Source organism: Perognathus longimembris, chromosome 19, assembly GCF_023159225.1.
Source record: "Perognathus longimembris pacificus isolate PPM17 chromosome 19, ASM2315922v1, whole genome shotgun sequence".
Taxonomy (NCBI): domain Eukaryota; kingdom Metazoa; phylum Chordata; class Mammalia; order Rodentia; family Heteromyidae; genus Perognathus; species Perognathus longimembris.
In genome coordinates, this window is record NC_063179.1 from 26,391,513 (window position 1) to 26,416,956 (window position 25,444).

Sequence of the window (25,444 nt, forward strand, 5' to 3'; positions counted from 1 at the left end):
AAACTCCTCAAGAGAATCTGCTTTGTACTGAGAGAACAGAGAAAAAGTCTCATTTAGGAACTACACTTAGGAAGGTGGTCGGCAGCTGTATATCAGGGTGTCTCCCTTCAGAGAATAAGAACAGCTGGGACTTGGTAAGGTAATTTCATCGAGGAAAGGTTACTGTACTGGTAACTCCCCAGAACTATCTGGATTGTGGTGAGGGAACAGAGAAAAAAGCTCATTTAGGACCTGCACTTACAAGGGTGTTACGCAGCTGTATATCAGGGAGTATCCCTTCTGAGAATGAGAACTGCTGGAGTTTGTTAAGTTAAGTACATCGAGGAAAGGTTAATGTACTGGGAACTCCTCAGAAGAATCTGATTTGTGGTGAGGGGAGAGAGATAAAACATCATTTAGGAAGGACATGAACATACTGGGTAGGTAGCTGTTTATCAGTAACTATCTCCACTGAGATAAAGAAAAGCAGTAGCTTAATAAATTAAGTACTTCCTGGTATGGTTACTGTTCTGGTAACTCCCCAAAAGCATCTGGATTGTGGTGAGGGAATAGAGAAAAAAGCACATTTAGGACCTGCACTTACGAAGGTTGTAGGCAGCTGTATATCAGGGAGTATCTCTTCTGAGAATGAGAACAGCTGGAGCTTGTTAAGGAAATTACATCGAGGAAAGATTAATGTACTCGGAGCTCCTGAGAAGAATCTGATTTGTGGTGAGGGGAGATAGATAAAAGCTCATTTAGGAACGACATGAACATACTGGGTATGTAGCTGTTTATCAGTAAATATCTCCACAGAGCTTAAGAAAAGCAGTAGCTTAATAAATTAAGTACTTCTTGTATGGCTAATGTACTGGAAACTCCTCAAGAGAATCTGCTTTGTAGTGAGAGAACAGAGAAAAAGTCTCATTTAGGAACTACACCTAGGAAGGTGGTCGGCAGCTGTATATCAGGGTGTCTCCCTTCTGAGAATAAGAACAGCTGGGACTTGGTAAGGTAATTTCATCGAGGAAAGGTTACTGTACTGGTAACTCCCCAGAACTATCTGGATTGTGGTGAGGGAACAGAGAAAAAAGCTCATTTAGGACCTGCACTTACAAGGGTGTTAGGCAGCTGTATATCAGGGAGTATCCCTTCTGAGAATGAGAACTGCTGGAGTTTGTTAAGTTAAGTACATCGAGGAAAGGTTAATGTTCTGGGAACTCCTCAGAAGAATCTGATTTGTGGTGAGGGGAGAGAGGTAAAAGCTCATTTAGGAACGACACGAACATATTGGGTAGGTAGCTGTTTATCAGTAACTATCTCCACTGAGATTAAGAAAAGCAGTAGCTTAATAAATTAAGTAATTCCTGGTATGGTTACTGTACTGGTAACTCCCCAAAAGAATCTGGATTGTGGTGAGAGAACAGAGAATAAAGCGCATTTAGGACCTTGCACTTACGAAGGTGGTAGGCAGCTGTATATCAGGGAGTATCCCTTCTGAGAACAAGAACAGCTGCAGCTTGTTAAGGTAATTACATCGAGGAAAGGTTAATGTACTGGGAACTCCTCAGAAGAATCTGATTTGTGGTGAGGGGAGAGAGATAAAAGCTCATTTAGGAACGACATGAACATACTGCGTAGGTAGCTGTTTACCAGTAAATATCTCCACTGAGATTAAGAAAAGCAGGAGCTTAATAAATTAAGTACTTCCTGGTATGGTCACTGTACTGGTAACTCCCCCAAAAGAATCTGGATTGTGGTGAGGGAACAGAGAAAAAACCTCATTTAGGACCGGCACTTACTAAGGTGATAGGCAGCTGTATATCAGGGAGTATCCCATCTGAGAATAAGAACAGCTGGAGCTTGTTAACGTAATTACATCGAGGAAACGTTAATGTACTGGGACCTCCTCAGACGAATCTGATTTGTGGTGAGTGGAGAGAGATAAAAGCTCATTTAGGAACGACATGAACATACAGGGTAGGTAGATGTTTATCAGTAAATATCTCCACTGAGATTATGAAAAGCAGTAGCTTAATAAATCAAATTCTTCCTGGTATGGTTACTGTACTGGTAACGCACCAAAAGAATCTGGATTGTGGTGAGGGAACAGAAAAAAAAATCTCATTTAGGGCCCGCACTTACGAAGGTGGTAGGCAGCTGTATATCAGGAGTATCCCTTCTGAGAATAAGAACAGCTGGAGTTTGTTAAGGTAATTACATCGAGGAAAGGTTAATGTACTGGGAACTCCTCAGAAGAATCTGATTTGTGGTGAGGGGAGAGAGATAAAAGCTCATTTAGGAACGACATGAACATACTGGGTAGGTAGCTGTTTATCAGTAAATATCTCCACTGAGATTAAGAAAAGCAGTAGCTTAATAAATTTAGTACTTCCTGGTATGGTTTACTGTACTGGTAACTCGTCAAAAGAATCTGCATTGTGGTGAGGGGAACAGAGAAAAAAGCTCATTTAGGACCTGCACTTACGAAGATGGGAGGCAGCTGTATATCAGGGAGTATCCCTTCTGAGAATAAGAACAGCTGTAGCTTGTTAAGGTAATTACATCGAGGAAAGGTTAATGTACTGGGAACTCCTCAGAAGAATCTGATTTTGAGTGAGGGGAGAGAGACAAAACTCATTTAGGAATGACATGAACATACCGTGTAGGTAGCTGTTTATCAGTAAATATCTCCACTGAGATTAAGAGAAGCAGTAGCTTAATAAATTAAGTACTTCCTGGTATGGTTACTGTACTGGTAACTCCCCAAAAGAATCTGGATTGTGGTGTGGGAACAGAGAATAAAGCTCATTTAGGACCTGCACTTACGAAGGTGGTATTCAGCTGTATATCAGGGAGTATCACTTCTGAGAATAAAAACAGCTGGAGCTTGTTAGGGTAAATAAATGGAGGAAAGTTTAATTTACTGTAAATTCCTCAGAAGAATCTGATTTGTGGCGAGGCGAGAGAGATTAAAGCTCACTAAGGAACGACATGAGCATACTGGGTAGATAGCTGTTTATCAGTAAATATCTCCACTGAGATTAAGAAAAGCAGTAGCTTAATAAATTAATTGTTTCCTGGTATGTTTACTGTACTGGCAACTCCCCAAAAGCATCTGGATTGTGGTGAGGGAACAGAGAAAAAAGCTCATTTAGGACCTGCACTTACCAAGGTGGTAGGCAGCTGTATATCAGGGAGTATCCCTTCTGAGAATAAGGACAGCTGGAGCTTGTTAAGGTAATTACATCGAGGAAAGTTTAATGTACTGGTAACTCCTCAGAAGAATCTGATTTGTGGTGAGGGGAGAGATAAAATCTCATTTAAGAACGACATGAACAAACTGGGTAGGTAGCTGTTTATCAGTAACTATCTCCACTGAGATTAAGAAAAGCAGTAGCTTAAAAAATTAAGTACTTAGTGGTATGGTTACTGTACTGGTAACTCCCAAAAAGAATCTGGATTGTGGTGAGTGAACAGAGAACAAACCTCATTTAGGACCTGCACTTACGAAGGTGGTAGGGAGCTTTATATCAGGGAGTACCCTTCTGAGAATAAGAACAGCTGGAGCTTGTTAAGGGTAATTACATCGAGGAAAGTTTAATGTACTGGGAACTCCTCAGAAGAATCTGATTTGTAGTGAGGGGAGAGATAAAAGCTCATTAAGAACGACGTGAACACCCTTTGTAGGCAGCTGTTTATCAGTAAATATCTCCACTGTGATTAAGAAAAGCAGTAGGTTAACAAATTATGTACTTCCTGGTATGGTTACTGTAATGGTAACTCCCAAGAAGAATCTGGATTGTGTTAAGGTAACAGAGAAAAAGCTCATTTAGGACCTGCACTTACAAGGGTGTTAGGCAGCTGTATATCAGGGAGTATCCCTTCTGAGAATAAGAACAGATGGAGCTTGGTAAGGTAATTACATCGAGGAAAGGTTAATGTACTGGGAACTCCTCAGAAGAATCAGATTTGTGGTGAGGGGAGAGAGATAAAACATCATTTAGGAAGGACATGAACATACTGGGTAGGTAGCTGTTTATCAGTAACTATCTCCACTGAGATTAAGAAAAGCAGTAGCTAAATAAATTAAGTAATTCCTGATATGGTTGCTGTTCTGGTAACTCCCCAAAAGAATCTGGATTGTGGTGATTGAACAGAGAAAAAAGGTCATTTAGGACCTGCATTTAGGAAGGTGGTAGGCAGCTGTATATCAGGGAGTATCCCTTCTGAGAATAAGAACAGCTGGAGCTTGTTAAGTTAATTACATCTTGGAAAGGTTAATGTACTGGGAACTCCTCAGAAGAATCTGATTTGTGGTGAGGGGAGAGAGATAAAACATCATTTAGGAAGGACATGAACATACTGGGTAGGTAGCTGTTTATCAGTAACTATCTCCACTGAGATAAAGAAAAGCTGTAGCTTAATAAATTAAGTACTTCTTGGTATGGCTAATGTACTGGAAACTCCTCAGAGAATCTGCTTTGTACTGAGAGAACAGAGAAAAAGTCTCATTTAGGAACTACACTTAGGAAGGTGGTCGGCAGCTGTATATCAGGGTGTCTCCCTTCAGAGAATAAGAACAGCTGGGACTTGGTAAGGTAATTTCATCGAGGAAAGGTTACTGTACTGGTAACTCCCAGAACTATCTGGATTGTGGTGAGGGAACAGAGAAAAAAGCTCATTTAGGACCTGCACTTACAAGGGTGTTACGCAGCTGTATATCAGGGAGTATCCCTTCTGAGAATGAGAACTGCTGGAGTTTGTTAAGTTAAGTACATCGAGGAAAGGTTAATGTACTGGGAACTCCTCAGAAGAATCTGATTTGTGGTGAGGGGAGAGAGATAAAAACATCATTTAGGAAGGACATGAACATACTGGGTAGGTAGCTGTTTATCAGTAACTATCTCCACTGAGATAAAGAAAAGCAGTAGCTTAATAAATTAAGTACTTCCTGGTATGGTTACTGTTCTGGTAACTCCCCAAAAGCATCTGGATTGTGGTGAGGGAATAGAGAAAAAAGCACATTTAGGACCTGCACTTACGAAGGTTGTAGGCAGCTGTATATCAGGGAGTATCTCTTCTGAGAATGAGAACAGCTGGAGCTTGTTAAGGAAATTACATCGAGGAAAGATTAATGTACTCGGAGCTCTGAGAAGAATCTGATTTGTGGTGAGGGGAGATAGATAAAAGCTCATTTAGGAACGACATGAACATACTGGTATGTAGCTGTTTATCAGTAAATATCTCCACAGAGCTTAAGAAAAGCAGTAGCTTAATAAATTAAGTACTTCTTGGTATGGCTAATGTACTGGAAACTCCTCAAGAGAATCTGCTTTGTAGTGAGAGAACAGAGAAAAAGTCTCATTTAGGAACTACACCTAGGAAGGTGGTCGGCAGCTGTATATCAGGGTGTCTCCCTTCTGAGAATAAGAACAGCTGGGACTTGGTAAGGTAATTTCATCGAGGAAAGGTTACTGTACTGGTAACTCCCCAGAACTATCTGGATTGTGGTGAGGGAACAGAGAAAAAAGCTCATTTAGGACCTGCACTTACAAGGGTGTTAGGCAGCTGTATATCAGGAGTATCCCTTCTGAGAATGAGAAACTGCTGGAGTTTGTTAAGTTAGAGTACATCGAGGAAAGGTTAATGTTCTGGGAACTCCTCAGAAGAATCTGATTTGTGGTGAGGGGGAGAGAGAGTAAAAGCTCATTTAGGAACGACACGAACATATTGGGTAGGTAGCTGTTTATCAGTAACTATCTCCACTGAGATTAAGAAAAGCAGTAGCTTAATAAATTAAGTAATTCCTGGTATGGTTACTGTACTGGTAACTCCCCAAAAGAATCTGGATTGTGGTGAGAGAACAGAGAATAAAGCGCATTTAGGGACCTGCACTTACGAAGGTGGTAGGCAGCTGTATATCAGGGAGTATCCCTTCTGAGAACAAGAACAGCTGCAGCTTGGTTAAGGTAATTACATCGAGGAAAGGTTAATGTACTGGGAACTCCTCAGAAGAATCTGATTTGTGGTGAGGGGAGAGAGATAAAAGCTCATTTAGGAACGACATGAACATACTGCGTAGGTAGCTGTTTACCAGTAAATATCTCCACTGAGATTAAGAAAAGCAGGAGCTTAATAAATAAGTACTTCCTGGTATGGTCACTGTACTGGTAACTCCCCAAAAGAATCTGGATTGTGGTGAGGGAACAGAGAAAAAACCTCATTTAGGACGGCACTTACTAAGGTGATAGGCAGCTGTATATCAGGGAGTATCCCATCTGAGAATAAGAACAGCTGGAGCTTGTTAACGTAATTACATCGAGGAAACGTTAATGTACTGGGACCTCCTCAGACGAATCTGATTTGTGGTGAGTGGAGAGAGATAAAAGCTCATTTAGGAACGACATGAACATACAGGGTAGGTAGATGTTTATCAGTAAATATCTCCACTGAGATTATGAAAAGCAGTAGCTTAATAAATCAAATTCTTCCTGGTATGGTTACTGTACTGGTAACGCACCAAAAGAATCTGGATTGTGGTGAGGGAACAGAAAAAAAATCTCATTTAGGGCCCGCACTTACGAAGGTGGTAGGCAGCTGTATATCAGGAGTATCCCTTCTGAGAATAAGAACAGCTGGAGTTTGTTAAGGTAATTACATCGAGGAAAGGTTAATGTACTGGGAACTCCTCAGAAGAATCTGATTTGTGGTGAGGGGAGAGAGATAAAAGCTCATTTAGGAACGACATGAACATACTGGGTATGTAGCTGTTTATCAGTAAATATGTCCACTGAGATTAAGAAAAGCAGTAGCTTAATAAATTAAGTACTTCCTGGTATGGTTACTGTACTGGTAACTCCCCAAAAGAATCTGGATTTTGGTGGGGGCACAGAGAAAAATGCTCATTTAGGACCTGCACTTACGAAGGTGGTAGGCAGCTCTATGTCAGGGAGTATCTCTTCTGAGTATAAGAAGAGCTGGTGCTTGTTAAGGTAATTAAATCGAGGAAAGGTTAATGTACTGGGAACTCCTCAGAAGAATCTGATTTGTGGTGAGGGGAGAGAGGTAAAAGCTCATTTAGGAACGACATGAACATTCAGGGTAGGTAGCTGTTGATCAGTAAATATCTCCACTGAGATTAAGAAAAGCAGTAGCTTAATAAATTAAGTACTTCCTGGTATGGTTACTGTACTGGTAACGCACCAAAAGAATCTGGATTGTGGTGAGGGAACAGAAAAAAAATCTCATTTATGGCCCGCACTTACGAAGGTGGTAGGCAGCTGTATATCAGGAGTATCCCTTCTGAGAATAAGAACAGCTGGAGTTTCTTAAGGTATTTACATCGAGGAAAGGTTAATGTACTGGGAACTCCTCAGATGAATTTGATTTGTGGTGAGGGGAGAGAGATAAAAGCTCATTTAGGAACGACATGAACATACAGGGTAGGTAGCTGTTTATCAGTAAATATCTCCACTGAGATTAAGAAAAGCAGTAGCTTAATAAATTAAGTACTTCCTGGTATTGTTAATGTACTGGTAACTCCCCAAATAATCTGGATTGTGGTGAGGGAACAGAGAAAAATGCTCATTTAGGACCTGCAACTTACGAAGGTGGTAGGCAGCTGTATGTCAGGGCGTATCACTTCTGAGAATAAGAATAGCTTGAGGGGAACCAGAGGAAGATGTCGGAGGAGCGGCTGAGCCCTTGTAGAGCTCCCTCCGATATCATAGTTTTCTCACCTCATAGAAACTGTTTTCCGAGAAAGACAGCCAAAGTAAGTTCTAACTGTACAGGGATTCTGCACAGGAAGGAGAAATCGACTTTGCTGGTCTGAAAACACAGATTTGAGCCCCGGGCGTCGTCCTGCTGGTGCGCCCGCGCCAGCTTTGGCACAGTGCCGGGCACAGTACCCCCCCCCCCCCCGCCCACCCGCACTCCACACAGCTGAAGGGTTAAATACTGCAGACGGCAGCTGAGCACGGAGGACCTGACATCGCAGGGCCAGCGTGAGTACCACAAAAGTTATCCTCAGTTGTGCCCACAGTCCAGCTTCTGGAAGGCATCCCTGTCCCCACCGCCAGAGCAAAGCGCCATCTTTGCCACTGGCATAGGGTCAGACCAGACTGGAACTGAAGCGGGCCTGGGAAAAGCGAGGTCAAAAAAGCCATCTTTGAAAAGGGCAGGAGGGGCGGAATCAGTGAGAACCAGCTCCGCCCAGAAGAACGCCCCCTACCCTGGCGGGAGGCGAGTCTGGGGCTTAGCCAGAGGTGCCCCGCCCTGCCCGCCGGAATTTCTAAACTTAAAGCAAAAGCTGCGAGCAGCTACCAGGGGCACGGTTACAACAGACGGAGGACAAACAGTTCCAGGGACAGCTAAACGGTCCCGTCACAGAGGAAGCTAATTCCCAGCCCAAAACGGATCTGCATTCCATAGCTACCTATGCCAAGGAGGCCGCCTTCCTCAGGCAAGCAACGCTCAGCGGAGCATAACAGGCCAGAGGCGCCCCGCCCTGCTGTGTTCACAGCCTAGTCAAGTCCAGGCATCAAAGGCAGCTGCCCCACAGCAGACAGAGGAGCCACAGTTCCTGAGACTGCTCAGGTCCCCATCGACAGAGGACGCCCAAGGCCTGCCTGCAAGCTGTGCGAACCTCAGAGACCCACGATTGCACCAACAGGGGAGAAGGTCAGAACAGAACCACCCCTTGCCAACTGAAATCAAGTCAAACCAGCCAATCGGGAAAATAGACATGATACATGAAAAGTTTGAATCTCTTCAGTCAATTATGTTAGAGCGTGAGGAGGCAAAGCAAAAACTAATGGAGAATTTCATGGCATCCACAAATAGAAAGATAAGTGAGCTTCAAGAGTCAAATGAAAAGATAGCTACCCAACTTAAAGATTTGAGAGACAACACTCAAAACCAAAGTAATGAAGTTAATGAAGTAAAGAAGTCCATACAGGACCTAAGAAATGACATGGAAATCATCAGGAAAGACCAGTCAGAAGGAAAAGAGATTCGAAATCAAGTAGCTAGCCTACAATCCCGACTAACTGAAGCAGAGGATCGAATCTCAGGAGCTGAAGATTCCTTAGGTTCTATGGAGAAAGATAAAAAATCAATACAAATCCAGTCCAAGCAACAAAACAGATCGCTACAGGAGATTCAAGACACAATCAGGAAGCCCAATTTAAGGATAATAGGTATTGAGGAAAACTTGGAGAAAGAGGTTAATGGGATAGGCAACCTATTTAACAGAATATTAGCTGAGAACTTCCCAAACATCCAGAAGGAAAGGCCTATACAGATACAAGAAGCATTTAGAACCCCAAATCGACCAGACCAGAATAGGACTTCCCACCGACACATTGTGATCAAAACAGCTTCAGCAGAGTGCAAGGAAAAAATACTCAAAGCTGTTAGGGCAAAGAAAACAATCACATATAAAGGAAAAGCAATCAGAATTACCCCAGACTTCTCAGCAGAGACCATGAAAGCAAGGAGAGCCTGGAATGAAGTATACCAAACTCTAAATAAAAATAACTACCAACCAAGAATTCTGTACCCAGCCAAACTCTCCTTCATAGCCGAAGGTCAAATAAAAGTCTTCCACAATAAGGAAAAACTGAAACATATCTCCACCAAACCAGCCTTACACAAAATCCTTAAAGATGTACTATACAGGGAAAATAATCAAGAGCCCAACACAGACAGAGAAATGAACCCTAATTAGTAAACACTAGATCAAGAAATGTGAAGACACAGCTTTAAAGAAGATAGTGATACAGAAAGGAACAAACAATCACCTCTCAATCCTAACTGTCAACATTAATGGACTTAATTCTCCAAACAAATGACATAGGCTCATAAGTTGGATCAAAAATCAAGATCCATCTTTCTGCTGCCTCCAAGAGACACATCTATCCAGCAAAAGTAAACATCTTCTAAAAGTGAAAGGCTGGAAACAAATCTATCAAGCAAATGGCCCCCATAAGCAGGCTGGTGTTGCAATCCTAGTATCAGACAAAATTGACTTCAAATTAAAAAAGGTAAGAAGAGACAAAGAAGGTTACTACATACTAGTAAATGGATCTCTCCAACAGGAAGAAATAACCATCCTAAATATCTACACACCAAATGCAGGAGCTCCCAACTTCATCAAACAAACACTACTGGCTCTAAAAACATTCATAGACCCAAACACAATGATAGTGGGGGACTTTAACACTCCACTATCACCTCTGGACAGATCAACACGCCAAAAACTGAACAAAGAAACCACAGAACTAAACAATTGCGTAGACCAACTAGACTTAATCGACATCTACAGAATATTCCACCCAGCAAGGACAGAATACACATTCTTTTCGGCAGCACACGGAACATTCTCCAAAATAGATCCTATCTTAGGGCACAAGGAAAATCTGTACAAATTCAGAAGTATCAAAATCATTCCCTGCATTCTTTCAGACCACAATGGAATAAAATTAGAGCTCAACTCACTCAGCCACCACAGAAAATCCCACAATTCATGGAGACTAAAGAACACACTGCTGAACCATCAGTGGATCATTGAAGAAATTAAAACAGAAATTCAAATGTTTATGGACTTCAACCAAGTTGAGGGCACAAAGTACCAGCTCCTTTGGGACACAGCAAAGGCAGTACTGAGAGGAAAATTTATATCTCTGAGTACATACATGAACAAACTGGAGAAACAGCAACTCAGTAATTTAAGGAAGCACCTTAATTTTCTGGAGAGAGAACAGCAAGCCAAACCATAAGTCAATAGACGGAAGCAAATAATTAAAATCAAATCAGAATTAAATCAATTAGAGACGAAAAAAACCATCGAAAGAATCAACAAAACAAAGAGTTGGTTCTTTGAAAAAATCAACAAGATAGACAGACCCCTGGCAAACCAGACCAAAGAACGAAGGCAGCACACTCAAATAAATAAGATAAGAGAGGAAACAGGTAGCATCACCACAGAAATAACCGAAATTCAGAAAATAATAAGGGACTATTTTGCAAAACTTTATGCCAACAAATTCGAGAACTTGGAAGAAATGGATGATTTCCTAGAAAAAATTGATACCCCCAAACTCAACTATGAAGTCTTAAACCTTCTAAACAGACCCATATCCAGTATTGAAATAGAAACAGCAATAAATGATCTTCCATCCAAGAAAAGCCCAGGTCCAGACGGATTCACCGCAGAATTCTACAAGGCCTTCAAAACAGAACTCACTCCAATATTTCTCAAAGTCTTCAATGAAATTGAAAGAGAACGTTCACTACCAGACTCATTTGATGAAGCCAGTATAACCCTCATCCCAAAACCAGGCAGAGACTCATCACAGAAAGAGGACTACAGACCAATCTCCCTGATGAACATAGATGCAAAAATTCTCAACAAAATTCTGGCCAATCGACTTCAACAGGTCATCAAAAAAATCATACACCACGATCAAACTGGATTCATCCCAGGGATGCAAAGCTGGTTTAATATACGCAAGTCAATTAATGTAATCCACCACATCAACCCGGGCAAGGTAAAGAACCACATGGTTTTATCGCTGGATGCGGAAAAAGCGTTCGATAAAATCCAGCACCCATTTATGCTAAAAGCCCTGGAAAAACTGGGATTCCAAGGAACATTCCTGAATATAATCAAGGCAGTTTATGACAAACCAACAGCAAGCATAACTCTAAATGGTGAAAAACTAAAGCCATTCCCTTTAAAATCAGGAACAAGGCAGGGATGTCCACTCTCTCCCCTGCTCTTCAACATAGTACTAGAATTCCTAGCCAGAGCAATTAGGCAAGAAGAGAATATAAAGGGGATCCAAATAGGAAAAGATGAAGTTAAACTTTCTCTCTTCGCAGATGACATGATCCTATACCTAAAGAATCCCATAGACTCTACCCCCAAGCTACTAGAGCTGACCCAAAACTTTGGCAAAGTTGCAGGATATAAAATAAACCTTCAAAAATCAATGGCCTTTCTCTATGCTAACAACCCGAAGACCGAGGCTGAGATCAGGAAAGCAACTCCTTTTGCAATAGCCCCCAAAAACATAAAATACCTAGGAATAACCTTAACCAAAGAAGTGAAAGACCTCTTTGAAGAGAACTTTAAAAGCTTGAAAAATGAAAATAAGTCAGAACTAAGAAAATGGAAAAAACTCCCATGCTCCTGGATTGGGAGGATTAATATAATCAAAATGGCAATATTGCCAAAGGCTATCTACAAATTCAATGCAATACCCATTAATATCCCAACACCATTCTTTAATGAAATAGAGGAAGCAATCCAGAAATTCATATGGAACAATAAAAGACCTAGAATAGCAAAAACACTCCTAAGCAGAAAGAACAGTGCTGGAGGAATTACAATACCCAACTTCAAGCTGTATTATAAAGCTATAGTAATAAAAACAGCTTGGTATTGGCACCGGAACAGGCCTGAAGACCAATGGAACAGAATTGAAGACCCAGAATTAAACCCACAGAACTATGCCTACTTAATCTTTGATAAAGGAGCTAAAACAATAGTATGGAAGAAAGATAGCCTCTTTAACAAGTGGTGCTGGCAAAACTGGCTCAACACATGCAACAAACTAAAACTAGATCCTTATATATCACCCTGCACCAAAATCAATTCCAAATGGATTAAAGACCTTGAAATCAAAACAGGCACCCTGAAAACACTAAAGGAAGGAGTAGGAGAAACACTTGGGCTCCTTGGCACAGGACAGAACTTCCTTAACAAAGACCCTGAAAGGCTACAAATCAAAGAAAGGTTGGACAAATGGGACTGCATCAAACTCCAGAGCTTCTGCACGGCAAAGGACATAGCTCTCAAGATAAACAGAACGCCCACAGACTGAGAGAAGATCTTTACTGGACATTCAACAGACAAAGGCGTCATCTCTAAAATATATGCAGAACTAAAAAAATTACCCTCTTCCAAAACAAAACTGCAAAGAACCAATAACCCCCTCATCAAGTGGGCTAAAGACTTACAAAGAAACTTCTCTGATGAGGAAATGAGAATGCCCAATAGACATATGAAAAAATGCTCTACATCACTGGCCATAAAGGAAATGCAAATCAAACCAACATTGAGATTCCATCTCACCCCAGCAAGAATGTCATATATCAAGAAAACTAATAATAACAATTGTTGGAGGGGATGTGGCCAAAAGGGAACCCTACTTCATTGTTGGTGGGAATGTAACCTGGTTCAGCCACTCTGGCAAGCAGTACGGAGATTCCTCAGAAGGCTCAATACAGAACTCCGCTATGACCCAGCAGCCCCACTGTTGGGTATCTATCCAAAAGCCCACAAACAAAATCACAGTAATGCCACCAGCACAACAATGTTCATCGCAGCACAATTTGTCATAGCGAGAATCTGGAACCAACCCAGATGCCCCTCCATAGATGAATGGATCAGGAAAATGTGGTACATTTACACAATGGAATTTTATGCCTCTATCAGAAAGAATGACATTGTTCCATTTGTAAGGAAATAGAAGGACTTGGAAAAAGTTATACTAAGTGAAGTGAGCCAGACCCAAAGAAACATGGACTCTATGGCCTCCCTTATTGGGAATAATTAGTACAGGTTTAGGCAAGCCATAGCAGAGCATCACAAGGCCCAATAGCTATACCCTTACGAACACATAAGATGATGCTAAGTGAAATGAACTCCATGTTATGGAAACAAGCGATATATCACAGTTCTAACTAGTTTCATCGTCCTATGTGTATGTGTAGTTTCTATTATTGATGATGTTCTTGTATCACCTTCCTATGGTTGTACCTACACTATCTCTGTAATCTTATCTGAGTATATTGGAAACCATGTATACTGGTATTGGAAGTAGGACATTCAAGGGGAATACAAAATATGAGAGACACAGGGTAAAAAAAGAGAAATAACTACAAAAGCAATACTTGCAAAACTGTTTGGTGTAAGTGAACTGAACACCTGGGGGGGGAGGGAAACTGGGGAGGGAGGGGGCATGAGGAACAAGGCAACAAACAGTACAAGAAATGCATCCAATGACCAACGTATGATACTGTAACCTCTCTGTACATCAGTTTGATAATAAAAATTTGAGAAAAAAAAAAGAACAGCTGGAGCATGATAAGGTAATTACATCGAGGAAAGGTTAGTGTACTTGGAACTCCTCAGACGAATCTGATTTCTGGTGAGGGGAGATAGATAAAAGCTCATTTAGGAACGACATGAACAAACTGGCTAGGTAGCTGTTTATCAATAAATATCTCCACTGAGATTAAGAAAAGCAGTAGCTTAATAAATTAAGTACTTCATTTATGGATCCTGTACTGGTAACTCCCCAAAAGAATCTGGATTGTGGTGAGGGAAAAGAGAAAAAAGCTCATATAGAACCTGCACTTACGAAGGTGGTAGGCAGCTGTATATCAGGGAGTATCCCTTCTGAGAATAAGAACAGCTGGAGCTTGTTAAGGTAATTACATCGAGGAAAGGTTAATGTACTGGGAACGCTCTCAGAAGAATCTGATTTGTGGTGAGGGGAGAGAGATAAAGCTCATTTAGGAACGACATGAACATACTGTGTAGGTAGCTGTTTATCAGTAAATATCTCCACTGAGATTAAGAAAAGCAGTAGCTTAATAAATTAAGTACGTCCTAGTATGGTTGCTGTCCTGGTAACTCCCCCAAAAGAATCTGTATTGTGGTGAAGGAACAGAGAAAATAGCTCATTTAGGACCTGCACTTACAAAGGTGGTAGGCAGCTGTATATCAGGGAGTATCCTTTCTGAGAATAAGAACAGCTGGTGCTTATTAAGGTTTTTACATCGAGGAAAGGTTAATGTACTGGGAACTCCTCATAAAAATCTGATTTGTGGTGAGGGGAGAGAGATTAGAGCTCATTTAGGAACGATATGAACATACTGGGTAGGTAGCTGCTTATCAGTAAGTATCTCCCCTGAGATTAAGAAAAGCAGCAGCTTAATAAATTAAGTACTTCCTGGTATGGTTAATGTACTGGTAACTCCCCAAAAGAATCTGGATTGTGGTGAGGGAACAGAGAAAAAAGCTCATTTAGGACAGGAACTTACGAAGGTTTAAGGCAGGTGTATATCAGGGAGTATCCCTTATGAGAACAAGAACAGCTGCAGCTTGTTAAAGTAATTACATCGAGGAAAGGTTAATGTACTGGGAATTCCTCAGAAGAATCTGAATTGTGGTGAGGGGAGAGAGATAAAAGCTCATTTAGGAACAACATGGACATACTGGGTGGGTAGCTGTTTATCAGTAAATATCTCCACTGAGATTAAGAAAAGCAGGAGCTTAATAAATTAAGTACTTCCTGGTATGGTTACTGTACTGGTAACTCCCCAAAAGAACTGGATTGTGGTGAGGGAACAGAGAAAAAACCTCATTTAGGACCGGCACTCACTAAGGTGATAGGCAGCTGTATATCAGGGAGTATCCCATCTGAGAATAAGAACAGCTGGAGCTTGTTAAGGTAATTACATCGAGGAAACGTTAATGTACTGGGACCTCCTCAGACGAATCTGATTTGTGGTGAGTGGAGAGAGATAAAAGCTCATTTAGGAACGACATGAACATACAGGGTAGGTAGCTGTTTATCAGTAAATATCTCCACTGAGATTATGAAAAGCAGTAGCTTAATAAATTAAATTCTTCCTGGTATGGTTACTGTACTGGTAACGCACCAAAAGAATCTGGATTGTGGTGAGGGAACAGAGAAAAAAATCTCATTTAGGGCCCGCACTTACGAAGGTGGTAGGCAGATGTATATCAGGAGTATCCCTTCTGAGAATAAGAACAGCTGGAGTTTGTTAAGGTAATTACATCGAGGAAACGTTAATGTACTGGGAACTCCTCAGAAGAATCTGATTCGTGGTGAGGGGAGAGAGAAAAAAGCTCATTTAGGAACGACACGAACATACTTGGTATGTAGCTGTTCATCAATAAATATCTCCACTGAGATTAAAAAAAGCAGTAGCTTAATAAATTAAGTACTTCCTGGTATGGTTACGCTACTCGTAACTCCCCAAAAGCATCGGGATTGTGGTGAGGGAACACAGAAAATAGCTGATTTAGGACCTGGACTTACGAAAGTGGAAGGCAGCTGTATATCAGGGAGTATCCCTTGTGAGAATAAGAACAGCTGGAGCTTGTTAAGGTAATTACATCGAGGAAAAAAGCTCATTTAGGAACGACATGAACATACTGGGTAGGTAGCTGTTTATCAGTAAATATCTCCATTGAGATGAAGAAAAGCCCTAGCTGAGTAAATTAAGTACTTCCTGGTATGGATAATGTACTGGAAACTCCACAAGAGAATCTGCTTTTTACTGAGAGATCAGAGAACAAACCTAATATAGGACGTACACTTATGAAGGTGGTAGGCAGCTGTATATCAGGGAGTATCCCTTGTGAGAGTAATGACAGCTGGAGCTTTTTAAGGTAATTACATCGAGGAAAGATTAATGTGCTGGGAACTCCTCAGAAGAATCTGATTTTTGGTGAGGGGAGAGAGATATAAGCTCATTTAGGGACGACATGAACATACTGGGTAGGTAGCTGTTTATCAGTAAATATCTCCACTGAGATTGAGTAAAGCAGTAGCTTAATAAATTAAGTACTTCCTGGTATGGTTACTGTACTGGTAACTGACCAAAAGAATCTTGATTGTGGTGAGGGAACAGAGAAAAAAGCACATTTAAGACCTGCACTTACGAAGGTGGTAGGCAGCTGTATATCAGGGAGTATCCCCTCTGAAAAATGGAACAGCTGGAGCTTGTAAAGGTAATTACATCGAGAAAAGGTTAATGTAATGGGAACTCCTCAGAAGAATCTGATTTGTGGTGAGGGGAGAGAGATAAAAGCTCATTTAGGAACGATATGAACATACTGGGTAGGTAGCTGTTTATCAGTAAATATCTCCACTGAGATTAAGAAAAGCAGTAGCTTAGTAAATTAAGTACTTCCTCGTATGGTTAATGTACTGGAAACTCCTCAAGAGAATCTGCTTTGTAGTGAGAGAACAAAGAAAAAAGCTCATTTAGGACCTACACATATGAAGGTGGTGGGCAGCTGTATATCAGGGAATATCCCTTCTGAGAATAAGAACAGCTGGGACTTGTTAAGGTAATTACATCGAGGAAAGGTTAATGTACTGGGAACTCCTCAGAAGAATCTGATTAGTGGTGAGGGAAGAGAGTTAAAAGCTCATTTACAAAGCACATGAACCTACTAAGTAGGTAGCTGTTTATCAGTAAATATCTCCACTGAGATAAAGATAAGCAGTAGCTGACTAAATTAAGTACTTCCTGGTATGGTTAATGTACTGGAAACTCCTCAAGAGAATCTACTTTGTGGTGAGAGAACAGAGAAAAAAGCTCATTTAGGACCTACACTTGTGAAGGTGGTCGGCAGCTGTATATCATGGAGTATCCCTTCTGAGAATAAGTACAGCTGGGACGTGTTAAGGTAATTACATCGAGGAAAGGTTACCGTACTGGGAAATCCTCAGAAGAATCTGATTAGTGGTGAGGGAAGAGAGTTAAAAGCTCATTCACAAAGGACATGAACCTACTGGGTAGGTAGCTGTTTATCAGGAAATATCTCCACTGAGATTAAGAAAAGCAGTAGCTTAGTAAATTAAGTACTTCCTGGTATGATTAATGTACTGGAAACTCCTCAAGGGAATCTTCTTTGTAGTGAGAGAACAGAAAATAGCGCATTTAGGACATACAATTATGAAGGTGGTCCGAAGCTGTATATCATGGAGTATCCCCTCTGAGAATAAGAATAGCTTGGACTTGTTAAGGTAATTACATCGAGGAAAGGCTAATGTACAGGGAACTCCTCAGAAGACTCTGATTAGTGGTGAGGGAAGAGAGTTAAAAGCTCATTTACAAAGGACATGATCCTACTGGGTAGGTAGCAGTTTATCAGTAAATATCTCCACTGAGATTAAGCAAAGCAGTAGCTTAGTAAATTAAGTACTTCCTGGTATGGTTAATGTACTGGAAACTCCTCATGAGAATCTGCTTTGTAGTGAGAGAACAGAGAAAAAAGCTCATTTAGGACCTACACGTAGGAAAGTGGTCGGCAGCTGTATATCAGGGAGGATCCATTCTGAGAATAAGAACAGCTGGGACTTGTTAAGGTAATTACATCAAGGGAAGGTTAATGTACTGGGAACTCCTCAGAATAATCTGATTAGTGGTGAGGGAAGAGAGTTAAAAGCTCATTTACAAAGGACATGAACCTACTTGGTAGGTAGCTGTTTATCAGTAAATATCTCCACAGAGATTATGGAAAGCAGTACCTGAGTAAATTACGTACTTCCTGGTATGGTTAATGTACTGGAAACTCCTCAAGAGAATCTGCTTTGTAGTGAGAGAACAGAAAAAAAAAGCTCATTTAGGACCTACACTTATAAAAGTGGTCGGCAGCTGTATATCAGGGAGTATCCCTTCTGAGAATAAGAACAGCTGGGACTTGTTAAGGTAATTACATCGAGGAAACGATAATGTACTGGAAACTCCGCAGAAGAATCTGATTAGTGGTGAGGGAAGAGAGTTAAAAGCTCATTTACAAAGGACATGAACCTACTGGGTAGGTAGCTGTTTTTCAGTAAATATCTCCACTGAGATTAAGAAAATCAGTAGTTTAGTAAAATAAGTACATCCTGGTATAGTTAATGTAGTGGAAACTCCTCAAGAGAATATGCTTTGTAGTGAGAGAACAGAGAAAAAAGCGCAATTAGGACCTACACTTATGAAGGTGGTCGTCAGCTGTATATCAGGGAGTATCCCTTCTGAGAATAAGAACAGCTGGGACTTGTTAAGGTAATTACACCGAGGAAAGGTTAATGTACTGGGAACTCCTCAGATGAATCTGATTAGTGGTGAGGGAAGAGAGTTAAATCCTCATTTACAAAGGTCATGAACCTACTGGTTAGTTAGCTGTTTATCAGTAAATATCTCCTCTGAGATTAAGAAAAGCAGTAGCTTAGTAAATAATTTACTTCCTGGTATAGTTAATGTACTGGGAACTCCTCAAGAGCATCTGCTTTGTAGTGAGAGAACAGTGAAAAAAGCTCATTTAGGACCTACACTTATGAAGGTGGTCGGCAGCTGTATATCAGGGAGTATCCCTTCTGAGAATAAGAAAAGCTGGGACTTTTTAAGGTAATTACACCGAGGAAAGGTTAATGTTCTGGGAACTCCTCAGGAGAATGTGAATAGTGGTGAGGGAAGAGAGTTAAAAGCTCATTTACAAATGACATGAACATACTGGGTCAGTAGCTGTTTATCTGTAAATATCTCCACTGAGATTAAGAAAAGCAGTAGCTTAGTATATTAAGTACTTCCTGGTGTGGTTCATGGACTGGAAACTCCTCGAGAGAATCTGCTTTGTAGTGAGAGAACAGAGAAAAAAGCTCATTTAGGACCTACACTTAGGAAGGTGTTCGGAAGCTGTATATCAGGGAGTATTGCTTCTGAGAATAAAAACAGTTGTGACTTGTTAAGGTAATTACATCGAGGAAAGGTTAATGTACTGGGAACTCCTCAGAAGAATCTGATTAGTGGTGAGGGAATAGAGTTAAAAGCTCATTTACAAAGGATATGAACCTACTGGTTAGGTAGCTGTTTATCAGTAAATATCTCCACTGAGATTAAGAAAAGCAGTAGCATAGTAAATTAAGTACTTCCTGGTATGGTTAATGTACTTCAAACTCCTCAAGAGAATCTGCTTTGTAGTGAGAGAACAGAGAAAAGCTCATTTAGGACCTACACTTATGAAGGTGGTCGGCAGCTTTATATCAGGGAGTATCCCTTCTGAGAATAAGAACAGCTGGGAATTGTTAATGTAATTACATCGAGGAAAGGATAATGTACTGGGAACGCCTCAGAAGAATCTGATTAGTGGTGAGGGAAGAGAGTTAAAAGCTCATTTACAAAGGACTTACATCTCCTGGGTAGGTAGCTGTTTATCAGTAAATATCTCCACTGAGATTAAGAAAAGCAGTAGCTTAGTAAATTAAGTACTTCCTGGTATGGTTAATGAACGGGAAACTCCTCAAGAGAATCTCCTTTGTAGTGAGAGAACAGAGAAAAAAGCTCATTTAGGACCTACACTTATAAAGGTGGTCGGCAGCTGTATATCAGGGAGTATCCCTTCTGAGAATAAGAACAGCTGGGACTTTTTAAGGTAATTACATCGTGGAAAGGTTAATGTACTGGGAACTCCTCAGAAGAATGTGATTAGTGTTGAGGAAAGAGAGGTAAAAGCTCATTTAAAAAGGACATCAACCTACTGCGTAGGTAGCTGTTTGTCAGTAAATATCTCCACTGAGATTAAGAAAAGCAGTACCTGACTAAATTAAGTACTTCCTGGTATGGTTACTGTACTGGTAACTCCCCAAAGAATCTGGATTGTGGTGAGGAAACAGAGAAAAAAGCTCATTTAGGACCTGCACTTACGTAGGGTTAGGCAGCTGTATATCAGGGAGTATTCCTTCTGAGAATAAAAAGAGCTGGAGCTTGTTAAGGTAATTACACAGGGGAAAGGATAATGTAATGGGAACTCCTCAGAAGAATCTGATTTCTGGTGAGGGAGAGAGATAAAAGCTCATTGAAGAACGACATGAACATGCTGCGTAGGTAGCTGTTTATCAGTAAATATCTCCACTGAGATTAAGAAAAGCAGTAGCTTAATAAATTAAGTACTTCCTGGTAAGGTTACTGTACTGGTAACTCCCCAAAAGAATCTGGATTGGGGTGAGGGAACAGAGAAAAAAGCTCATTTAGGACCTGCACTTACGAAGGGGGTAGGCAGCTTTGTATCAGGGAGTATCCCTTCTGAGAATAAAAACAGCTGGCGCATGTTAAGGTAATTACACAGGGGAAAGGATAATGTACTGGGAAATACTCAGAAGAATCTGATTTGTGGTGAGGGGAGAGAGGTAAAAGCTCATTTAGGTACGACATGAACATGCTGCTTAGGTAGCTGTTTATCAGTAAATATCTCCACAGAGATTAAGAGAAGCAGTAGCTTAGTAAATTAAGTACTTCCTGGTATGGTTACTGTCCTGGTAACTCCCCAAAAGAATCTGGATTGTGGTGAGAGAACAGAGAAAAAAGCTCATTTAGCACCTGCACTTAGGAAGGGGGTAGGCAGCTGTATATCAGGGAGTATCCCTTCTGAGAATAAAAACAGCTGGAGCTTGATAAGGTAATTACACAGGGGAAAGGATAACGTACTGGGAACTCCTCAGAAAAATCTGATTTGTGGTGAGGGGAGAGAGATAAAAGCTCATTAAGAACGACATGAACATGCTGCGTAGTTAGCTGCTTATCAGTAAATATCTCCACTGAGATTAAGAAAAGCAGTAGCTTAATAAAGTAAGTACTTCCTGGTATGGTTACTGTCCTGGTAACTCCCCAAAAGAATCTGGATTGTGGTGAGGGAACAGAGAAAAAAGCTCATTTAGGACCTACTCTTACGAAGGGGTTAGGCAGCTGTATATCAGTGAGTATCCCTTCTGAGAATAAAAACAGCTAGAGCTTGTTAAAGTAATTACACAGGGGAAAGGATAATGTACTGGGAACTCCTCAGAAGAATCTGATTTGTGGTGAGGGGAGAGAGATAAAAGCTCATTAATGAACGACATGAACATGCTGCATAGGTAGCTGTTTATCAGTAAATATCTCCACAGAGATTAAGAAAGCAATAGCTTAATAAATTAAGTACTTCCTGGTATGGTTACTGTACTGGTAACTCCCCAAAAGAACGTGGATTGTGGTGAGGGAACAGAGAAAAAAGCTCATTTAGGACCTGCACTTACGAAGGGGGTAGGCAGCTGTATATCAGGGAGTAAACCTTCTGAGAATAAAAACAGCTGGAGCTTGTTAAGGTAATTACACAGGGGAAAGCATAATGTACTGGGAACTCCTCAGAAGAATCTGATTTGTGGTGAGGGGAGAGAGATAAAAGCTCATTTAAGAACGACATGAACATGCTGCATAGGTAGCTGTTTATCAGTAAATATCTCCAGAGAGATTAAGAGAAGCAGTAGCTTAGTAAATTAAGTACTTCCTGGTATGGTTACTGTCCTGGTAACTCCCCAAAAGAATCTGGATTGTGGTGAGAGAACAGAGAAAAAAGCTCATTTAGCACCTGCACTTACGAAGGGGGTAGGCAGCTGTATATCAGGGAGTATCCCTTCTGAGAATAAAAACAGCTGGAGCTTGTTAAGGTAATTACACAGGGGAAAGGATAACGTACTGGGAACTCCTCAGAAAAATCTGATTTGTGGTGAGGGGAGAGAGATAAAAGCTCATTTAGGAACGACATGAACATGCTGCGTAGTTAGCTGTTTATCAGTAAATATCTCCAATGAGATTAAGAAAAGCAGAAGCTTAATAAATTAAGTACTTCCTAGTATGGTTACTGTACTGGTAACTCCCCAAAAGAATCTGGATTTTGGTGAGGGAAAAGAGAAAAAAGCTCATTAGTACCTGCACTTACGAAGGTGGTAGGCAGATGTTTATCAGGGAGTATCCCTTCTGAGAAAAAAACAGCTGGAGCTTGTTAAGGTAATTACACAGGGGAAAGGATAATGTACTGGGAACTCATCAGAAGAATCTGCTTTGTGGTGAGGGGAGAGAGATAAAAGCTCATTTATGAGCGACATGAACATGCTGCGTATGTAGCTGTTTATCAGTAAATATCTCCACTGAGATTAAGAAAAGCAGTAGCTTAATAAACTAAGTCCTTCCTGGTATGGTTACTGTACTGGTAACTCCCCAAAAGAATCTGGTTTGTGGTGAGGGAACAGAGAAAAAAGCTCATTTAGGACCTGCACTTACGAAGGGGGTAGGCAGCTGTATATCAGGGAGTATCCCTTCTGAAAATAAAAACAGCTGGAGCTTGTTAAGGTAATTACACAGGGGAAAGTATAATGAACTGGTCATTCCTCAGAAGAATGTGATTTGTGGTGAGGGGATAGAGATAAAAGCTCATTTAGGAACGACATGAACATGCTGTGTAGGTAGGTAAATATCTCCAATGAGATTAAGAAAAGCAGTAGCTTAATAAATTAAGTACTTCCTGGTATGGTTACTGTACTGGTAACTCCCCAAAAGAATCTGGATTGTGGTGAAGTAACAGAGAAAAAAGCTCATTTAGGACCTGTACTTACGAAGGGGGTAGGCAGCTGTATATCAGGGAGTATGCCTTCTGAGAATAAAAACAGCTGGAGCTTGTTAAGGTAATTACACAGGGGAAAGGATAATGTACAGGGAACTCCTCAGAAGAATCTGATTTGTGGTGAGGGGAGAGAGATAAAAGCTCATTTAGGAACGACATGAACATGCTGCGTAGGTAGCTGTTTATCAGTAAATATCTCCACTGAGATTAAGAATAGCAGTAGCTTAATAAATTAAGTACTTCCTGGTAGGGTTACTGTACTGGTAACTCCCCAATAGAATCTGGATTGTGGTGATGGAACAGAGAAAAAAGCTCATTTAGGACCTGCACTTACGAAGGGGGTAGGCAGCTGTATATCAGGGAGTATCCCTTCTGAGAATAAAAACAGCTGGAGCTTGTTAAGGTAATTACACACGGGAAAGGATAATGTACTGGGAACTCCTCAGAACGATCTGATTTGTGGTGAGGGAATAGAGAAAAAAGCTCATTTAGGACCTGCACTTACGAAGGGTGTAGGCAGCTGTATATCTGGGAGTATGCCCTCTGAGAATAAAAACAGCTGGAGCTTGTTAAGGTAATTACACAGGGGAAAGGATAATGTACTGGGAACTCCTCAGAAGAATCGATTTGTGGTGAGGGGAGTGAGATAAAAGCTCATTTATGAACGACATGAACATGCTGCGTATGTAGCTGTTTATCAGTAAATATCTCCACTGAGATTAAGAAAAGCAGTAGCTTAATAAATTAAGTACTGTTGATTCTTTCGATGGTTTTTTTCGTCGCTAATTGATTTAATTCTGATTTGATTTTAATTATTTGCTTCCGTCTATTGACTTCGGGTTTGGCCTGCTGTTCTCTCTCCAGAAAATTAAGGTGCTTCCTTAAATTACTGAGTTCCTGTTTCTCCTGTTTGTTGATGTATGTACTCAGAGATATAACTTTTCCTCTGAGTACTGCGTTTGCTGTGTCCCAAAGGAGCTGGTACTTTGTGTCCTCAACTTGGTTGAAGATAGACAGACCCCTGGCAAACCTGACCAAAGGACGAAGGCAGCACACTCAAATAAACAAGATAAGAGATGAAACAGGTAGCATCACCACAGAAATAACCGAAATTCAGAAAATAATAAGGGACTATTTTGCAAAACTTTTGCCAACAAATTCGAGAACTTGGAAGAAATGGATGAATTCCTAGAAAAAAATTGATACCCCCAAACTCAACTATGAAGTCTTAAACCTTCTAAACAGACCCATATCCAGTATTGAAATAGAAACAGCAATAAATGATCTTCCATCCAAGAAAAGCCCAGGTCCAGACGGATTCACCGCAGAATTCTACAAGGCCTTCAAAACAGAACTCACTCCAATATTTCTCAAACTCTTCAATGAAATTGAAAGAGAACGTTCACTACCAGACTCATTTTATGAAGCCAGTGTAACCCTCATCCCAAAACCAGGCAGAGACTCATCACGGAAAGAGGACTACAGACCAATCGCCCTGATGAACATAGATGCAAAAATTCTCAACAAAATTCTGGCCAATCGAATTCAACAGGTCATCAAAAAAATCATACACCACGATCAAACTGGATTCATCCCAGGGATGCAAAGCTGGTTTAATATACGCACGTCAATTAATGTAATCCACCACATCAACCGGAGCAAGGTAAAGAACCACATGGTTTTATCGCTGGATGCGGAAAAAGCGTTCGATAAAATCCAGCACCCATTTATGCTAAAAGCCCTGGAAAAACTGGGATTCCAGGGAACATTCCTGAATGTAATCAAGGCAGTTTATGACAAACCAACAGCAAGCATAACTCTAAATGGTGAAAAACTAAAGCCATTCCCTTTAAAATCAGGAACAAGGCAGGGATGTCCACTCTCTCCCCTGCTCTTCAACATAGTACTAGAATTCCTAGCCAGAGCAATTAGGCAAGAAGAGAATATAAAGGGGATCCAAATAGGAAAAGATGAATGAAACTTTCTCTCTTCGCAGATGACATGATCCTATACCTAAAGAATCCCATAGACTCTACCCCCAAGCTACTAAAGCTGACCCAAAACTTTGGCAAAGTTGCAGGATATAAAATAAACCTTCAAAAATCAACGGCCTTTCTCTATGCTAACAACCCGAAGACCGAGGCTGAAATCAGGAAAGCATCTCCTTTTGCAATAGCCCCCCAAAACATAAAATACCTAGGAATAACC